Raw genomic sequence first — 9,917 nt, 5'->3', positions numbered from 1 at the left:
TAGTTGCAACTGAAGGTGCTAGCCCACACCAACCTCAGCCCTCTTATGTTAGATTAAAGGATGGAAGTGATAAGAAGAGCTCATGGACTCAACCTACACCTACACACAGAGAAATAAATAACAATATTAGCAAAGGCAATATGAAGAAGAAAACCAGGACGTATACCTCAAACAATACTTTCCTTGTTTGCCACCACTATAATAAGAGAGACCGTAATGCTACAAATTATTGGTATGTGGAGGCATACTCATTTTTTGGAAACAAAGGGACTAATATTATAAACCCAACATTGGTAAACCCTAATATAAATATTATAAACACTAAAATAAACATGGTTTTTTTCATGGTGAGACAATCCTTGTCACAATGTGACATTCAACCATGGTTGACCATGGTTGGCTATGACTGACAATGATTAACTAGGATTGATATTATAAACCTAAGGGAATAATAAACCCAAGGGATTGATATTATAAACCCAAAGGAATAATAAACCCAAGAGATTGATACTAAAACTCCAAGGGATTATGAACCCAAGGGAATAATATTAAACCCAAGGGAATAATATTAAACCCAAGGGACTAATATTATAAACCCAACGTATATAAACATTAAGATAAATATTATAAACACTAAAATAAAAATGATTGACCATCATTGATTTTCATATTGAGACAACCCTTATCACAATTCCATTTTGGACTATGGTTGACATCATAATAAACCATGGTTGACTGAGGAATAATAAAACCAAACGATTGATATTATAAACCCAAAGGAACAAGAAACCCAAGGGATTAATACTAAAATCCCAAGGGATTATGAACTGAATGGAATATTATTAAACCCAAGTGACTAATATTATAAACCCAAGGCATATAAACCCTAAGTGGAGACAATTTTGGTCATAATGTTAGATCGAACAATCATTGACCACAGTTGACCATGGTTGGTTATGGTTGGCCATGGTTTACCATGATTGATATTATAAAAATGTGCATTGATGAAGCTATAGGTGTTGCATCTATTGATTGTGGGGAATAGAGATGTTAAATACAAGACCAACACCATGTTTGTTGAGACAAGAATAAAGTTTGATCCTCAAGCATTTTTTCTCAATGCTCAATGAGTTTATGGTCTTCAACACTGTTTTCAATTTAACTATGGCCTTCAAGCTCATGATTTTTACTGATATTTACATAGTGACAATATGTTGAGCATCTATTTTATCAAAGTTTTCTATTGAAAGAAACATCTTATTGGATTAGTGCACATCCTTCAAAGAAAAGGGAAATGCATACATTAGTTGATATTGAAATAAGAATCATCTCTAAGTGCTCACTCACTATTACTCACAATAACCATGTTAATCATGTTATGATGAAAAATCCTAAGTTTCATTGTTTGCAAGAAATAATCATGATTTAACAACAAGATTATTATGCTTCTTATTGTTGAATGATGGTTTGATCACACTAACAAGTGTATTGGTGAGTCATTGGAGGTATTGATTTTTTTTTTAGTGTAATTGGGTTCTATGTTGCACACACATAGTTGACAAATAGAACACACCCATTTTCCGTTACATTATTCACAATTATGAGGCCTACTCAACATATTGCATAGTTGGCTACATACAATATTTCTCAAGGGTAATGTTTGCAGTGCTTTGTTGGCAACTGATCTCACATATTAATCATTGTTACTATCTAGTGGTTATGTTATGAAAGTTTCAACTAAGAGATTCAAGGTCTTGGATCTATTAGAAGATTAAAGATTCTTGTATAGGGAAAGAAGAATATAGGCCTAGTGGTTTTTTTTATTGGTAGAGCACTATGTACAACCTTGAGAATATAACTTAGAAGAAACTTATACATGGTATCTGTGTTGGTGAAGTGAGTGGGCTATAAGTCCCTCACTTACAGAGCATAAGGTATCAGAGTAGTTGCATCCTTGGCAATGACACATCTACTAGAATTTTATAGATAAAATTACAGACTTAGCAAGAGTAAAGCATGTAAAGAAAAGTCAAAAGACTTAAGGGCCATCAATTTTTAACTTCAAGAAGAGAACAAGCACTTGAAGGAGTAGGTATAAGTGTTCAACAAGAAGATTCTAGAGATGGTGCAAAACACTAAGAGCTCTACCAAATTGTTTCCATTTATAATGAAGTAATTTTAGTTGTTCCAAGACTCCCTCACTATAATCATGGCAGAATGGGACACGTATAAAGTGTAGCTTATATGCCTTTTCGATAAGGCCATATAAATTATAGTTGGAAAGAATGTATACTCACTTAGATGATGGAACATCTACAAAGATAGTTAGCAGAGATGGAGGAGGCCTTGAAAAACTCCATGCCACTGGCCAAGATCTCTAAGAAGAAAGGACACCTTCCATTCCTAATACCCAAGCCAACAACATAATTGACACCACTTTGGTAAGTTCACTTTCCATAAAAAATTCTCAAGAGCAACTAAATGAATTTGAAAAGAATGGAAAGAGAATTTCCATGAAACTATTAAACTAGATGAGATGTGATGGATAAAGGAAAAGAAAGAGAATATAAGGCATCTTAATTCGCCATCGTAACGACACCATGGGTCAAGCATGAAGGCTTAGGCCTTGATGGAAAAGGTGCAAAACCAATTACCATGAAGACCATTTTCATGAAGGAAAAATACATATTAAAGGTGGTTTATTCAATGGGAGAAATAGTAGTTGCAACTGAAGGTGCTAGCCCACACCAACCTCAGCCCTCTTATGGTAGATTAAAGGAGGGAAGTGATAAGAAGAGCTCATAGAATCAACCTACACCTACACACAGAGAAATAAATAAGAATATTAGCAAAGGCAATATGAAGAAGAAAACCAGGACGTATACCTCAAACAATACTTTCCTTGTTTGCCACCACTATAATAAGAGAGATCGTAATGCTAAAAATTATTGGTATGTGGAGGCATACTCATTTTCCTGGAAACAAAGGAACTAATATTATAAACCCAACATTGGTAAACCCTAATATAAATATTATAAACACTAAAATAAACATGGTTTTTTTCATGGTGAGACAATCCTTGTCATAATGTGCCATTCAACCATGGTTGACCATGGTTGGCTATGATTGAAAATGATTAACCAGGATTGATATTATAAACCTAAGGGAATAATAAACCCAAGGGATTGATATTATAAACCCAAATGAATAATAAACCCAAGAGATTGATACTAAAAATCCAAGGGATTATGAACCTAAGGGAATAATATTAAATGCAGGGGAGTAATATTAAACCCACGGGACTAATATTATAAACCCAACGTATATAAACCTTAAGATAAATATTATAAACACTAAAATAAACATGATTAATCATCATTGATTTTCATATTGAGACAAACCTTATCATAATTCCATTTTGGACCATGGTTGACATCATAATAAACCATGGTTGACTAGGGAATAATAAACCGAAACGATTGATATTATAAACCCAAAGGAACAAGAAACCCAACAGATTAATACTAAAAACCCAAGGGATTATGAACCGAATAGAATATTATTAAACCCAAGGGACTAATATTATAAACCCAAGTTATATAAACCCTAAGTGGAGACAATTTTGGTCATAATGTGAGATCGAACAATCATTGACCACAATTGACCATGGTTGGTTATGGTTGACCATGGTTTACCATGATTGATGTTATAAACCCAAGTTAATAATAAACCCTAGGGATTGATATTATGAACCCAAGGGAAACATAAACCCAAGGGATTAATACTAAAACCCCAAGGGAATATGAACTGTAGGGAATAATATTAAACCCAAGGGACTAATATTATAAACTGAACATTGGTTAACCCAAATATAAATATTTCAAACACTAAAATAAATATGGTTTAGTTTCATCGTGAGACAATCCTTATCACAATGCGACATTCAACCATGGTTGGCTGTGATTAACAATGGTTGACCATGATTGATATTATAAACATAAGAGAAGAATAAACCCAAGTAATTGGTATTATAAACCCAAAGTAATAATGAACCCAAAGGGATTAATACTAATACCCCAAGGGATTATGAACCCAAGAGAAGAATATTAATCCCAAGGGACTAATATTATAAACCCAACATATATAAACCCTAAGATAAATATTATAAGCACTAAAATAAACATGATTGATCATCATTGACTGTAATATTGAAACAATCCTTATCAGAAGGCCCATGTTGGATTTTGGTTGACCATGGTTGACATCATAATAAACCATGGTTAAGTGGGGAATAATAAACCCAATAGATTAATACAGAAAACACAAGGGATTCTGAACCTAAGGGAATAATATTAAACCCAAGGTACTAATATTATAAACCTAAGGTATATAAACCATAAGTGGAGACAATTTTTGACATAATACGAGAGTTGGACCATCATTGACCACAATTGACCATTGTTGGTTATGGATGACTATGGTTAACCATGATTGATATTATAGAGCCAAGTGAATAATAAACCCAAGGGATTGATATTATGAACCCAAGGGAAACATAAACCCAATGGATTAATACTAAAAACCCAAGGGACTATGAACCCAAGGGAATAATATTAAAGCCAAGGGACTAATATTATAAACCGAACATTGGTAAAGCCAAATATATATATATCACAAACACTAAAATAAACACGATTTATTTTCATAGTGAAAGAATCCTTGTCACAATGTGACATTCAACCATGGTTGGCTATGATTGACAATGGTTGACCATGATTGATCTTATAAACCTAAGGAAATTATAAACCCAAGGGATTGATATTATAAACCCAAAGTAATAATAAACCCAAGGGATTAATACTAAAACCCCAAGGGATTATGAACCCAAGGGACTAATATTATAAACCCAACGTATATAAACCCTAAGATAAATATTATAAACACTAAAATAAACATGATTAGCCATCATGGATTGTAATATTGAGACAATCCTTATCCAATTCCATGTTGGACTGTGGTTGACCATGGTTGACAATATAATAAACCATGGTTGATCGGGGAATAATAAACCCAAGTGATTGATATTATAAACCCAAAGGAATAATAAACCCAAGGGATTAATACTAAAAACCCAAGGGATTATGAACCTATGGGAATAAAAACTAAAACCCCAAGGGATTGTGAACCCAAGGGAATAAGATTAAACCCAAGGGACTAATATTATAAACCCAATGTATATAAACCCTAAGCTAAATTTTATAAATAGTAAAGTAAACATGATTGACCATGGTTGATCTTCATATTGAGACAATCCTTTTCACAATGCCATGTTGGACCATGGTTGACCATGATTAATTTTCATATCGAGACAATTTTTGTCGCAATGCAACGTTGGACCATGTTTGATTTTCATATCGAGACAATTTTTGTCACAACGTGACGTTCAAGCATGTTTGACCACGATTGACAATGGTTGACCATGATTGTCCATGAATTGTCAATGATTTTTATATGGAGACAAATTTTTCCATAATGCGAGATTGAACCATGATTCACTATAGTTGACCATGGTCGGTTATGGGTTACCATGGTTGACCATGATTGATATTACAAACCCAAGGTAATAATAAACCCAAGGGATTAATACTAAAACCCCAAGGGATTATGAACCCAAGAGAATAATGTTAAACCCAAGGGACTAATATTATAAACCCAAAATTGGTAAACCCTAATATAAATATTATAAACACTAAAATAAACATGGTTTATTTTCATGGTTAGACAATCCTTGTCGCAATGCGACATTCAACCATGGTTGTCTATGACTGGAAATAGTTGACCATGATTGATATTATAAACCTAAGGGAATAATAACCCAAGCGATGATATTATAAACCTAAAGGAATAATAAACCGAGGGTATTAATACTAAAACCCTAAGGGATTATGAACCCAAGGGAATAATATTCAACCCAATGGACTAATATTATAAACCCAACATATATAAACCCTCAGATAAATATTGTAAACACTAAAATAAACATGACTGACCATCATTGATTGTCATATTGAGACAATCCTTATCACAATTCCATGTTGGACCATGGTTGGCCATGGTTGACATCATAATAAACCATGGTTTACTGGGGAATAATAGACCCAAACGATTGATATTATAAACAGAAAGGAACAATAAACCCAAGGGATTAATAATAAAAACCCAAGGGGTTATGAACCTAAGGAAATAATATTAAACCCAAGGGACTAATATTATAAACCCAAGGTATATAAACCTTAAGTGGAGAAAATTTTTGTCATAATGCGAGATTAAGCCATTATTGACCATAGTTGACCATTGCTGGTTATGGTTGACCATGGTTGACCATGATTGATTTTATAAACCTAATTTAATAATAAACCCAAGGGAAACATAAGCCCAAGGGATTAACACTAAAACCCCAAGGGACTATGAACCCAAGGGAATAATATTAAACCTAAGGGACTAATATTATAAATCCAACATTGGTAAACCCGAATATAAATATTACAAACACTAAAATAAACATAGTTTATTTTCATGCTGAGACAATCCTTGTCACAATGTGATATTCAACCATGGTTGGATATGATTGACAATGGCCAACCATGATTGATTATAAACCTAAAAGAATAATAAACCTAAGGGATTAATATTATAAACCCAAATGAATAATAAACCAAAGGGATTAATACTAAAACCCCAAGGGATTATGAACCCAAGGGAATAATATTAAACCGAGGGGACTAATATTATAAATCCAACGTATATAAACCCTAAGATAAATATTATAAATACTAAAATAAACATGATTGACCATCATTTATTTTCATATTGAGACCATCCTTATCACAATTCCATGTTGGACCATGGTTGACCATGGTTGACATCATAATAAACCAAGGTTACGAGGGAATAATAAGCTCAAATGATTGATATTATAAACCTAAAGGAACAATAAACATAAGGGATTAATACCTAAACCCCAAGGGATTATGAACCTAAGTGGATAACATTAAACCCAAGGGACTAATATTATAAACCCAAGGTATATAAATCCCAAGTTGAGACAATTTTTGTCATAATGCGAGATCATACCATGATTGATGACAGTTGACCATGGTTGACCGTCATTGATATTAAAACCCAAGTTAATAATAAAGCTAAGGTATTGATATTATGAACCCAAGGGAAACATAAATCCAAGGAATTAATACTAAACCCGAAGGGATTATGAACCCAAGGGAATAACATTAAACCCAAGGGACTAATATTATAAACCCAACATTGGTAAACCCAAATATAAATGTTACAAACACTAAAATAAACATGGTTTATTTTCATGGTGAGACAATCCTTGTCACAATGCGACATTCAAACATGGTTAACCATGGTTGGCTATGATTGACAATGGCTAACCATGATCGATATTATAAACCTAAGGGGACAATAAACCCATGGGATTGATATTATAAACCCAAAGGAATAATAAGACCAAGGGATTAATACTAAAACCCAAAGGGATTATGAACCCAAGGGAATAATATTAAACCAAATGGACTAATATTATAAACCCAACATATATAAACCCTAAGATAAATATTATAAACACTAAACTAAATATCATTGACCATCATTGATTTTCATAATGAGACAATCCTTATCACAATTCCTTGTTGGACCATGGTTGACATCATAACAAACCATGGTTGACCGGGGAATGATAAACCTAAGGGACTAATATTATAAGCCCAAGGTATAAAACCCTAACATAAATATTAAATATACAAAAATAAACATGGTTGAATTAATAAACCCTAAGAATTAATATTTTAAACTCAAGGGATTAATAGACCAAAGGGATTATTAATATTATAAACCCATGGAACTAATAAACCCAACCGTTTAATATTATAAGAGATTATAAACCCTAGGATTATCAGTATAAACCGTACGATTACAAACCTTAAGATTATAAACCCTAAATCCAACATTATAAACCCTAATCCCCAAACTAAATATTATAAACAAAAATATTAAACCATAATTTATTCAATGTTGCAATATGACATTGAATAAATTGCAATGTAATGTATCATTCTGACAATGATTGTCATGTTGCTTGATGCTTGTCACACGACAACCTTGCTTGTCACACTGTGATGTTGCTTGTCCCTTGGTTGACCACGGTTAATCATGGTTGAACATGGTTGATCATGTTTGACATTGATTAACTATACTTGACCATCACTCACCATGTCCTACCATGGTTGATCATCTTCAACTAATGTAGAGCTTGGAATGTTCTAGGTTTGCTTTGGTTGACCAAGGATGCCCATGGTTATGAATATGGTTGAACAAAGATGACCACAAGATCATGACCATGGTTGTGACTATGGTTGACCAATGATGACCATGAATATCCATGTTTGACCAAGGTTTTCCATGGTTGAACCTGAATGGACATGGTTTGATATATTTGGGCATGGTTGACCATAATTTTCTATGATAGAATATGTTTGTCCATTTTTATAATGGTTGACCACATTCAACCATACATATCTTGGTTTACCATGTTTGATCATTAGGGATGGGTAAAAAGATAGGTTTCTTCAGTTGAAAGGGATGAGCATGGTTGACCAAGATTAATCATGGTTGACTATAACTAACAAAGCATGTACATCATTGAGCATGGGCAACAATGAGTGATAAATATATTAAAAATGTTAATATTAATATCATTAATATTTTTTTAAATATCATAATTAATATTAATAATATAATTATTAGTATATAATTTATATGTTTAAATTTTTATTAATTACTTTATTATTTATTTATTAATATTAATATTAATATTAATATGAAATCTATATATATGAACCATGTTAGTGTGTTTAATAAAAATATTATTAATATCTATATTATAATTTAAATGTTATTTATAATATTAATGTTATTATGTTAATAATACTAAATGCTAACTATTTTAAAAATTTATTGTGATTAATAATCTTATTTTTCTAGACAAATAATAATAATAATAATAATAATTGTTGATGATATATATAAATATTAATGTTTTAAATGTCCCCATGGGGTAGCTCAAGTGGTAATGGCTGTGGAAATGACCCAACAAGAGGTCTTGGGTTTGATTCTTGTGCTACCGTCCTCGGAAATGGGGTGAATAATGGACATGTAAAAGCTTGAAAATGAGAGGGTCCTACCAAGCTTACAAAAAAAAATATTAATGTTTTAAAATGATTAATATTAATGTTATATAACAATTTGTATTAATATTAATAATAGTTAAAGATGATTATGATTAAGCATAGTTCACTTAGGCTTGTTATGGTTTAACATTATTGGCCATAGTTTGATATATTTCAGAATGTTAATCATATTTTTCTATCATAGAATATGTTTGTCCAATTTTGTAATGTTTGACAAGGTTAAACCATAGAGAGCTTGGTGACCATGTTTGGTCATTCTAACCTTGGTTGATCCTATTTAGACAATATAATTACTACTAATAATATCATTATTATTACATAATTTTAAGATCTAAATTTCTATTAATAATTATTACACAGTAATATTATTAATATTATTTATTAAAACTAACGTTAATTACACTTATATTGAAAATGTTAATGTGCTTAATAATATTGATATTATTAATTAAATTGTATTAATATTATTATTATATTTTAAATATTAGACAATATAATTACTACTAATAGTATCATTATTAGTACATAATCTTTAGATCTAATATTTTTATTAATAATTATTACACAGTAAATATTATTAATATTATTTATCAAAACTAATGTCAATTCTACTTTTATTGAAAATGTTAATGTGCTTAATAATATTTA

Source organism: Pinus tabuliformis, chromosome X, assembly GCF_031772625.1.
Source record: "Pinus tabuliformis cultivar Carrire ecotype Pingquan chromosome X, CPIR1, whole genome shotgun sequence".
NCBI lineage: Eukaryota > Viridiplantae > Streptophyta > Pinopsida > Pinales > Pinaceae > Pinus > Pinus tabuliformis.
The sequence above is the reverse complement of the archived record's forward strand: the minus strand, read 5'-3'. Positions refer to the sequence as shown.